Source organism: Ranitomeya imitator, chromosome 1, assembly GCF_032444005.1.
Source record: "Ranitomeya imitator isolate aRanImi1 chromosome 1, aRanImi1.pri, whole genome shotgun sequence".
Lineage (NCBI taxonomy): Eukaryota > Metazoa > Chordata > Amphibia > Anura > Dendrobatidae > Ranitomeya > Ranitomeya imitator.
Genome location: NC_091282.1, coordinates 935,285,023 through 935,297,251, shown reverse-complemented (window position 1 = coordinate 935,297,251; position 12,229 = coordinate 935,285,023). Strand labels below are relative to the sequence as shown.

At 41.0% G+C, this 12,229-nt stretch overlaps 1 protein-coding gene across 3 annotated transcripts in view; it reads left to right on the top strand.

The window, feature by feature from the left end:
* The window catches only part of STPG2 (sperm tail PG-rich repeat containing 2), a 1,447,347-nt gene extending 1,439,501 nt beyond the window's left edge, over positions 1-7,846 (top strand). For all 3 annotated transcript variants that reach the window (XM_069743604.1, XM_069743605.1, XM_069743603.1), the window contains one exon: positions 7,768-7,846. The gene's annotated coding sequence lies outside the window, so the exon portion shown is untranslated. The remainder of the gene's footprint in view (positions 1-7,767) is intronic.
* Positions 7,847-12,229: the final 4,383 nt, after the last annotated feature.

The window sequence follows — 12,229 nt, the reverse complement described above, 5'->3', positions numbered from 1 at the left end:
CAATATGGCTAAATAGAGCTGTAAGGGGTCACAATAAGTGACAAAAAGAAAGCATTTAGAGAATTAAAGGAAGTAGGAAGTGAGGAGGCATTAAATAAATACAAAAAATTAAATAAATTCTGTAAAAAGCAAATCAAGGCAGCAAAGATTGAGACAGGGAGACTCATTGCCAGAGAGAGTAAAAATAATCCCAAAATATTCTTTAAATACATAAATAGTAAGAAACTAAAAAAATGATAGTGTTGGCCCCCTTAAAAATAGTCTGGGTGAAATGGTGGATGAGGATGAGGAAAAAGCCAATATGCTAAATTACTTTTTTTCATCAGTATATACAAAAGAAAATCCCATGGCAGACAAAATGACTAGTGATATAAATTGCAGGAATTAAGTACAGTCATTGATAGACCATTATTTTTAATCTTTAAAGACTCCATAATAACAGGGACTGTACCACAGGACTGGCGTATAGCAAATGTGGTGCCAATATTCAAAAGGGGGACAAAAATTGAACTCGGAAATTATAGGCAAGTAAGCTTAACCTCTACTGTGGGTAAAATCCTGGAGGGCATTCTAAGGAATGCTATACTGGAGTATCTGAAGAGGAATAACCTCATGACCCAGTATCAGCACAGGTTTACTAGGGACCGTTCATGTCAGACTAATTTGATCAGTTTCTATGAAGAGGTAAGTTCCGGACTGGACCAAGGGAACCCAGTGGATGTAGTGTATGTGGACTTTTCAAAAGCTTTTGATACGGTGCCACACAAAAGGTTGATACATAAAATGAGAATAATGGGGATAGGGGAAAATATGTGTAAGTGGGTTGAGAGCTTGCTCAAGGATAGGAAACAAAGGGTGTTTATTAATGGAGCACACTCGGACTGGGTTGCAGTTAGCAGTGGGGTACCACAGGGGTCAGTATTGGGCCCTCTTCTTTTTAACATATTTGTTAATGACCTTGTAGGGGGCATTCAGAGTAGAATTTCAATATTTGCAGATGACACTAAACTCTGCAGTGTAATCAATACATGGGAGGACAATTTTATATTACAGGATGATTTATGTAAACTTGAAGCTTGGGCTGATAAATGGCAAATGAGCATTAATAGGGATAAATGTAAGGTCATGCACTTGGATAGAAGTAATAAGATGTATAATTATGTGCTTAATTCTAAAACTCTGGGCTAAACCGTCAATGAAAAAGACCTGGGTGTATGGGTGGATGACAAACTCATATTCAGTGGCGAATGTCAGGCAGCTGCTACAAAGGGAAATAAATTAATGGGATGCATTAAAAGAGGCATAGATGCTCATGAGGAGAACATAATTTTACCTCTATACAAGTCAGTAGTTCGACCACACTTAGAATAATGTGCACAGTTCTGGTCTCCGGTGTATAAGAAAGACATCGCTGAACTGCAGCGGGTGCAGAGAAGAGCGACCAAGGTTATTAGAGGACTGGGGGGTCTGCAATACCAAGATAGGTTATTACACTTGGGGCTATTTAGTTTGGAAAAACGAAGACTAAGGGGTGATTTTATTTTAATGTATAAATATATGAGGGGACAGTACAAAGACCTTTCTGGTGATCTTTTTAATCATAGACCTGAAACAGGGACAAGGGGACATCCTCTACGTTTGGAGGAAAAAAGGTTTAAGCATAATAACAGACACAGATTCTTTACTGTAAGAGCAGTGAGACTATGGAACTCTCTTCCGTATGATGTTGTAATGAGTGATTCATTACTTATATTTAAGAGGGGACTGGATACATTTCTGGAAAAGTATAATGTTACAGGATATATACACTAAATTCCTTGATAGGGCGTTGATCCATGGAACTAGTCTGATTGCCGTATGTGGAGTCGGGAGGGAATTTTTTTCCTCAAAGTGGAGCTTACTCTTTGCCACATGGGTTTTTTTGCCTTCCTCTGGATCAACATGTTAGGGCATGTTAGGTTAGGCTATGGGTTGAACTAGATGGACTTATAGTCTTCCTTCAACCTTAATAACTATGTATCTATGTAAAATATAATTAGATTTTGTTTTATTTTTTATATACATTTTTGCAATTTTTTTAATCTCTTTTAAAAAAATTTTTAATTTTTTTACTCTGTCACTATAGGACTTTCATTTTTTGTAGGCTGATCGATCGCTTGTATAGTATGGGGATACAGCAGAATCCCTATGCTATGCAAACTGTCAGCGCTGCACTGTCAAAGTTGCTCTGAGCATGATGAAGCAACTTTGCAAGCTTTGGTTACACAGTTGTCATTCATGAGGATGGGTCACCATGGCAATGATCGGGACCCTGCTGGGTTTACGATTCAGTGACAGAGGGGCTGTCTTTCCTCTGCTTGCTCTCGAAGTAGTCTGCAACCCATGGCTCTCCACCTATTACAGAACTATAACTCCCTACATGCTTGGAGTTCTAGTTTTGCAATTGCTGAAAATAATAGTAAAGTAACATTAGTAGTTCATGAACTATAAAATTAACAGCAGTCTATTATTAAAATATTTCTACTAAATGTTATTCTATGTCAAAGAATATATTCTACTCACTTGTTAAAATGACTATATTTATCTTAGATATACTATTTTAATAAATTGCTGATGCACACTGTAACTGCTGGACATCTGCAGAATTGACACAACCATATCAGGATTGTTGGTTTGCATCCAATGAACGCTCTCTTGTCAGCTATAAAATATAGGCAAGGGAATTTTTCACAGATGTTGAGATAGATATGGCAAGCTTTCACATGAAATGGACTGAAATTAGTACTTATAATGCACAGTTTAAAATGTAAACACCGGAATATGATAGCTTCATAATAGTGAAGTAGAAAATAACATAACTACCGTATTATGTCAAAGAACTGTTGTTAGAGCCCAGGGAATATGAGGTCTGTCAGCACGTTGCTATCATACCCATTATTGTCATAAGACCAATTTTAGGCATATTATAAAATGACTATAGAGTAGGATAAAATAAAAAAAAACGATAAAACTCGTTAAACACTTAGTAATATTGCCATTTTTATTATTATTAATAATAATAATAATAATAATAATAATAAAATTATTTCAATTGTTCCTCCTCACCCTTTAAAAAGTGATACATTTGCCGAACATACATTTTTTATTACACTTGTTGGGAGGAGGTAAAGTGAACAAAAACAGTGATTCTGCCATTTTGGAAAAATATGAGAAAACTGTTTGGATATCCTATTGGTTTGGACAATTAAAGACTTGGTGATGCCAGTTTTGTTTTTATTATTCTTTAGACTTTGATATTTATGTTTTGGGATAATGGCAATAATTTGCAGTTTTATGTATTTACTAGCTACTGAACCCGTTCTACGCCCGGGTGGCGAGCATTTATATTGGTATATGGTCTCCATCCTGGCATGTGCTGCTCCATCCTGCGTCCCCATCTTGTCATGTGCTGCTCCATCTTGAGCCCCCATCCTGTCATGTGTTGCACCCATCCTGTGACCCCATCCTGTCATGTGCTACACCCATCCTGAGCCCCCATTCTGTCATGTGCTGTTCCCATCCTGCCCCCCTGTTCTGTCATGTGCTGCTGCCATCCTGCGCCCCTGTTCTGTCATGTGCTGCTCCCATCCTGCGCCTCCATTCTGTCATTTGCTGCTCCCATCCTGCGCCCCATCCTGTCATGTGCTGCTCCCATCCTGCGCCCCCGTTCTGTCATGTGCTGCTCCCATCCTGCACCCCCATTCTGTCATGTGCTGCTCCCATCCTGCTCCCCGTTCTGTCATGTGCTGCTCCCATCCTGCACCCCCGTTCTGTCATGTGCTGCTTCCATCCTGCACCCCCGTTCTGTCATGTGCTGCCCTATTCTGTCATGTGCTGCTCCCATCGTGCACCCCCGTTCTGTCATGTGCTGCTCCCATCCTGCGCCACCGTTCTTTAATTTGCTGCTCCCATCCATATGCCCCATACACTGCTCCATAAGATGCTCCATAATATATGCCCCGTATCAGGTGGCGTAAGTAACAAATAGCTGTGGCATGAAGTGCCACAGCCTCATGCCACAGCAATTTGTTACTTGCGCCACCTGATTCCTTTCCGCCGCCATTTTCTTGGTCCTCCTGCTGGTGGAATCGGTGCCTGCGCACACTGCAGTGTGTCTTCAAGAAAATGGCGCCGGAAAGCGCGGACTGCGCAGGCGCCGATTCCGGCAGCAAGACCAAGAAAATGGCGGCGGAAAGGAATCAGGTGGCGTAAGTAACAAATTGCTGTGGCATGAAGTGCCACAGCTTCATGCCACAGCAATTTGTTACTTACGCCATTCCTTATCACGCATTTTCTTTGTCCTCCTGCTGCCGGAATCGGCGCCTGCGCAGTCTGCGCTTTCCGGCACCATTTTCATGAAGACACACTGCAGTGCGCAGGCGCCGATTCCAGCAGCAGGACAAAGGAATCAGGTGGTGTAAGTAACAAATTGCTGGGGCATGAAGTGCCACAGCTTCATGCCACAGCAATTTGTTACTTATGCCATTCCTTTCCGCCCATTTTCTTCGTCCTCCTGCTGCCGGAATCGGCGCCTGCCCAGGTGTGTCTTGAAGAAAATGGCGCCGGAAAGCGCGGACTGCAGAGGCGCCAATTCCGGCAGCAGGAGGACGAAGAAAATGGGCGGAAAGGAATGGCGTAAGTAACAAATTGCTGTGGCATGAAGTGCCACAGCATAATCAGGGCGCAAATATGTGCACCGTGTCCCCCTACTCCCGACCCCCTGCTCCCGGCAGTCCGCGCCTTTTGGCGCCATTTTTTTCCCTGACACTCTATAATGTAACGCTAGGAGCATTGCGCCTGCGCAGTCTATAAAGGCTTCGGACAGAGTGACGCTCCCAGCGTTATATTATAGATTTACTTTCACATTTTTTACTAGTTCCCAAAAAGGGCTTGAAACTGTAATCACTTTATTACTTGTACAAGTATTGCCATCATAGAACATATGACCTTTTAATGATGCTCAGTCTTTGACTGGGCATTGTAGATTTACAAAAAAGGCAGATACCAAGGTCTAGATTAGGGACCCAGTTCAATGACATCATCAGTACTCATTGATCCTGTCACTGGGGTGGCAATGGGCAATAGAAGGGGATAGTTCCAACTGCAGCGGTTACTTTCGGGTGCCATCTGTATAACAAAGCTAGGCTCAGCCATCTTTGGAATTGGAGCAACTTCTAAGTTTGTTTTATATACAGTATGAAATACATACCTCTTCAATACATGTATGGCGGATATAGCTAAGAAGTTTATGTGCTTTCATATAATGCCTATGCTTTTCACTTCTCTTATTCTTGCATTGTTTATGCATTTATGTATATTTTACAAGAATGTTTGTTTGATACAACCATGCAAATAAATCATACTGAGATAAGAACTTTTATAAAGCAAGAGAGTGATAAGGAGAAGGAAGGCACACTTGAAGCAAATTTTTGAGCTTATTTAACCACAAAAAATATATTCAAGGTGCCAAAGTGATCCTCTGACTAATCCTTTGTGGAGCAATAACATATAAAATATATGCAATAACATAATAAAATATGCAACATTTCAGCCACAAATTGGTCACAAAATGGCCTTTATCAAGCCAAGTATAGAAAAACACTGCAACATAAATATAAGTAGCATACAGGGCTATTTATATAGAGGAACAATTAGACCATTCCTGATACTGCTAGTCCCATCTCCACAGTCACACTAACACTGAATACAAGACATATATCACAAAAATGAAAACTACATTTTATAAGAAACAGTTCATATATGGAGAGGTAATGTATCAATAAAAGATTGCTCTGATTATTTGGATATATTTCTTTTTGGATCTCTTGGCAACAAGTAGGAAGTTGTCCCAAGGGAGCCCAGAGTAAAGGTACCTTCACACTTAGCGACGCTGCAGCGATACCGACAATGATGTCGATCGCTGCAGCGTCGCTGTTTGGTCGCTGGAGAGCTGTCATACAGACAGCTCTCCAGCAACCAACGATGCCGGTAACCAGGGTAAACATCGGGTTACTAAGCGCAGGGCCGCGCTTAGTAACCCGATGTTTACCCTGGTTACCAGTGTAAAAGTAAAAAAAACAAACACTACATACTTACCTTCCGCTGTCTGTCCCCGGCGCTGTGCTTTCCTGCACTGACTGTGAGCACAGCGGCCGGAAAGCACAGCGGTGACGTCACCGCTGTGCTTTCCGGCTGGCCGGCGCTCACAGCCAGTGCAGAGAAGCACAGTGCCGGAGGACAGACAGCGGAAGGTAAATATGTAGTGTTTGTTTTTTTTACTTTTATGCTGGAAACCCGGGTAAACATCGGGTTACTAAGCGCGGCCCTGCGCTTAGTAACCCGATGTTTACTCTGGTTACCAGTGAAGACATCGCTGAATCGGCGTCACACACGCTGATTCAGCAATGTCTGCAGGGAGTCCAGCGACGAAATAAAGTGCTGGACTTTCTGCAGCGACCAACGACATCACAGCAGGATCCAGATCGCTGCTGCCTGTCAAACTCAACGATATCGCTAGCCAAGACGCTGCAACGTCACGGATCGCTAGCGATATCGTTCAGTGTGAAGGTACCTTTTAATGGAGGGGTGCATGGGAGGTCAACTTAAATTACTGTGAGCTTCTTTAACCTCCGTGGTCAGCGGTTTTCTTGGAGGATAGATGAGCCCTGACCTAAATCCTATTATGCATCTTTGAAAAGAGCTAAAGCATGCCGTCTGGAAAAGGCAACCTTCAAACACGAGACAACTGGAGCAGTTTGCTCTTGACGAGTGGGCCAAAATACCTGTCGAGAGGTGCAGAAGTCTCATTGACAATTACAGGAATCGTTTGATTGCAGCGATTGCCTCAAAAGGTTGTGCAACAAAATATTAAGTTAAGGGTACCATCATTTCTGTCCTTGAGTATTTCATGAATTTTATTTTTTTAATTCTGTGGAAGCATGGTTGAAAAGCAAAGTCTGACTTTCATTTATTCATTTTCATAGATCTTTTATTTATTATTACTTTTGCCAGATTCAAGTTATTTCAGTGACCATTTTGGGGTTTTCTGTCATTAAACGAGGGGTACCAACAATTTTGACCACGTGTGTACATAAAGTATCTCATCCATATACCTTAACAGGACATATGGATAGAGTTTTTTTGTCAATGAGGAAGCCATCTAGTCATGTTTTACCCTCACTGCATGATACAATAGCCTCCTCTCTATATTTTTAATGATGTCTGTTTTGCAGCCAGAAATATAAAAGTGGAAATTTTAAATCGCCATATGCATTATATTTTATGCTTTTTAATTCTTTTTTGATAACAAAATCTGAAGAGTAAATAAATGTTCATTTTGCCATAATCATTTCTATTTTCTGAAAAATGTTTTAGGAAGTGTCCTTAGATGGAAAGGGACATCATGTATCAACTGTGATAATTGTTTTTACATGTTGTTTTATTGTTATAGTTTTACCCACTTAAGTCGTTAGGAGTAAAATTCAGTATAACTGTAATTAATAGAATATCCCACTGGACTAGTGTTGGCAGATTAACATAAGAGGAGCTGCACTTCTCAAGTTGTGTTTTACAGTAAAACAAATATTTGTGTGGGACATTGTGGACTAATTAACCTCATGGTGATTCTGTGGGAGGTTTGCAGAACCTGACAAGATCCCTTTTACTCTATGTCTGTTTATTCTGTTGTTTATATAAATTATTGAAATATTTCTTTATTATTTTCCATAGGTTCCTCTTCAGAGCTGCATTCTGCAATCTTAATGAACAGTCACTTGACTCATCGAACACGAAGGATTATTATATAGTGTTTTAACCCCTTCATGACCGGGGGATTTTTCGTTTTTCCGTGTTCGTTTTTCGCTCCCCTCTTTCCCAGAGCCATAACTTTTTTATTTTTCCGTCAATTTGGCCATGTGAGGGCTTATTTTTTGCGGGACGAGTTGTACTTTTGAACGACATCATTGGTTTTAGCATGTCGTGTACTAGAAAACGGGAAAAAAATTCCAAGTGCGGTGAAATTGCAAAAAAAGTGCAATCCCACATTGGTTTTTTGCTTGGCTTTTTTGCTAGGTTCACTAAATGCTAAAACTGACCTGCCATTATGATTCTCCAGGTCATTACGAGTTCATAGACACCAAACATGACTAGGTTATTTTTTATCTAAGTGGTGAAAAAAAATTCCAAACTTTGCTAAAAAAAAAAAAAAAATTGCGCCATATTCCGATACTCGTAGCGTCTCCATTTTTCATCATCTGGGGTCGGTTGAGGGCTTATTTTTTGCGTGTCGAGATGACGTTTTTAATGATAGCATTTCGGTTCAGATACGTTCTTTTGATCGCCCGTTATTGCATTTTAATGCAATGTCGCGGCGACCAAAAAAACGTAATTCTGGCGTTTCGAATTTTTTTCCCGCTATGCTGTTTAGCGATCAGGTTAATACTTTTTTTAATTGATAGATCGGGCGATTCTGAGCGCGGCGATACCAAATATGCGTAGATTTGATATTTTTTTTATTGATTTATTTTGATTGGGGCGAAAGGGGGGTGATTTAAACTTTTATGTTTTTTTTATTTTTTTCACATTTTTTTAAACTTTTTTTTTAAACTTTTGCCATGCTTCAATAGCCTCCATGAGAGGCTAGAAGCAGGCATAGCACGATCGGCTCTGCTACATAGCAGCGAACTGCTGTTCGCTGCTATGTAGCAGAATTGCACGTGTGCTGTGAGCGCCGACCACAGGGTGGCGCTCACAGCGACGGGCAATCAGTAACCATAGAGGTCTCAAGGACCTCTATGGTTACAATATACAAGCATCGCCGACCCCCGATCATGTGACAGGGGTCGGCGATGACGTCATTTCCGGCCGCCCGGCCGGAAGCGGTAGTTAAATGCCGTTGTCTGCGTTTGACAGCGGCATTTAACTAGTTAATAGGTGCGGGCAGATCGCGATTCTGCCCGCGCCTATTACGGGCACATGTCAGCTGTTCAAAACAGCTGACATGTCCCGGCTTTGGTGCGGGCTCACCGCGGAGCCCTGCATCAAAGCAGGGGAGCCGGCATCGGACGGTATAGTACGTCCGATGCCGGTAAGGGGTTAATATAGTAAAAAAATTTTTTGCTTAATTATAGTTTCTTCTTATTGTTTGCTTTATACAAACTAGTCCAATAAACTAGCTATTAGTAAACAATTGTTTAATTTATTTTTCTTCAGTTATTTTCCTTTTCTAGAGAATCTTTCCTGTCTTAAACATTAAAGAATCATAAATAAAAAGTAAGATAAGATGCTGCTTTAAAGTGTTTCAAATGGAAAGTATACTTTTAGCAAACTTTGCATAAATCAATTGAACAGGCAGCTATAGAAAACGTTGTAATTTGTGATGAGTGAATATACTCGTTACTTGAGATTTCCTTAGCACGCTCGGGTGTCCTCCGAGTATTTGTAAGTGCTCAGAGATTTAGTTTTTCTCACCTCATCTGAATGATTTACATCTCTTAGCCAGCTTGATTACACGTGGGGATTCCCTAGCAACCAGACAATCCTCACATGTACTCAACCTGGCTAACAGATGCAAATCATTCAGCTGCGGCAATGAAAACGAAATCTCCGAGCACTAAAAAATACTCGGAGGACACCCGAGCGGGCTCGGGAAATCTCGAGTGACGAGTATATTCGCTCATCACTAGTTGTAATATATCTTATCAAATATATCAGCTTATAATCCCCGTCAGGGGTGTAATTGCAGATATGGCTACCCAGTGCATTTTGTGCGACAATGGCTGTTAACCCCTTACCCCAAGGGTGGTTTGCACGTTAATGACCAGGCCAATTTTTACAATTCTGACCACTGCCCCTTTTTGAGGTAATAACTCTGGAACACTTCTGTTATGATCTGGCGGCCTAGGAGCAGCATGAGGCGGACTCTGGAGAAGGTGGTCCCTGTACTGACCGCAAACCCTGAACTAGCAGCGCAACTAGAAGTAGCCGTAGGGGGTACCTAGCACTCCCTAGACCCCTTGACACAGCCTAAGATCTAACTGCCCCTAAAGACAGAAACAGGAAATAACATACGCAGATATGAAATCAGATTTTAGCATAGGAGGCCATACTAGCTAAAAAGAAAGAAAAGAACAGAGTACTATGCGGTCAGTACAAAAACACTAGAAAATATCCACCGCAAAAGATACGAATCACCACATCTGACTAAAGACATGGGGGGTATATCTGCATCTCCAGAGAAATATCTAGGCTGCAAAAAATCCTTCACAGACTAAGCTGGACAAAACAAAAACATGAAAATGCACAGAACTATAAAGTCCACTGCAGGTGGACAGCAAAAACCAAGCAGGACTTATCTTAGTAGAAAAGCACAGCAAACTGGAGGGACCAGCAGGGAAGAGAATCCTTCCAGAACAATGGACAACTGGCACTGGCTAAAGGATCCTGCAAAGCTATATACCCCAGTCAGTTTTGCAATTAGTAGATACACCTGTCCACTCCTGCAGTCCAGGCACAACTGCATTACCCTCTACAACCACCAGAGGGAGCCCAAAAGCTGAATTCACAACACACTTCCATGGATCCCGATGGTTCGGACACTGTTTTCTGGAAACATATGGTACTTTATGACAGTGGTAAAATTTCTTTGAAATGACTTGTGTTTATTTGTGAAAAAAAGCAGAAATTTGGAGAAAATTTAGAAAAATTTTTAATTTTCCGAATTTGAATTTCCATGCCCTTAAGTCACAGAGATATGTAACATAAAATACTTAATAAGTAACATTTCCCACATGTTTACTTTACATCAGCACAATTTTGGAACAAAATTTGTTTTTGCTAGGAAGTTATGAGGGGTAAAATTTAAACAGCGACTTCTCATTTTTACAACACCATTCTTTTTTTAGGGACCACATCACATTTTAAGTCACTTTGAGGGGTCTATATGATAGAAAATACCCAAAACTGACACTATTATAAAAACTGCAACCCAGAAGGTGCTTAAAACCACATTTTAGAAGTTTATTAACCCTTCAGGTGCTTCACAGGAATTTTTGAAAAAAAAATGAACATTTAACTTTTCTTTCACAAAAAATTATTCAGGTCCAATTTTTTTATTTTACCAAGGGTAACAGGAGAAAGTTGACCCCAAAAGTTGTTGTACAATTTGTCCTGAGTACGCTGATACTCCATATATGCAGGTAAACCACTGTTTGGGCACATAGCAGAGCTCAGAATAGAAAGAGCGTCATTTGACTTTTCAAAGCAAAATTGGCTGTAATTGAGATGTCGGCCCCATGTTGCGTTTGGAGAGCCCCTGATGTGCCTAAACAGTGGAAACCCCCAAAAGTGACACCAATTTGGAAACTAGACCCTCTAAGGAACTTATCTAGATGTTTGGTGAGCATTTTGAACCCCCAAGTGCGTCACAGAAGTTTATTACGTAGAGCCGTAAAAATAAAAAATCATATTTTTTTCACAAAAAATGATCTTTTTGCCCCCAATTTTTTATTTTCCCAAGGGTAACAGGAGAAATTGGACCCCAAATGTTGTCCAGTTTGTTCTGAGTGCGCAGATTCACCATATGTGGGGGTAAATCACTGTGTGGGCGCAAAGTATAGCTCAGAAGGGAAGGAGTACCTTTTTACTTGTTCAACGCAGAATTGGCTGGAATTGAGATCGGATGCCATGTCATGCTTGGAGAGTCCCTGATGTGCCTAAACAGTGTAAACACCCTAATTCTAACTCCAATCCTAACCCCAAAACACCCCTAACACTAATCCCAACCCTAACCATAACCCTAACCACAAACCTAACCCTAGCACACCCCTAGCCCTAATCCCATCCCTAACCCTAATCCCATTCCTAACCTTAATCCTAACTATAACTGTAAACCAAATCCTAACCCCAACTCTAGCCCCAACCCTAACCTTAGCCGCAACCCTAACCTAACTTTAGCCCCAACCCTAACCCTAACTTTAGCCCAACTCACTCTAGCCCAACTCTACTCCTAATGGGAAAATGGATATACATTTTTTTTTTATTTTATTATTTTTCCCTAACTAAGAGGGTGATAAAGAGGGGGTTGAATTACTATTTTTTATTTTAATCACTTTTTTTGTTAGCGATTGCAACACCGAGGTTGGTAAAAACCAACCAGGGGTTTTGCCAGCCCCGGCAGCTGACCCCCAGAGAA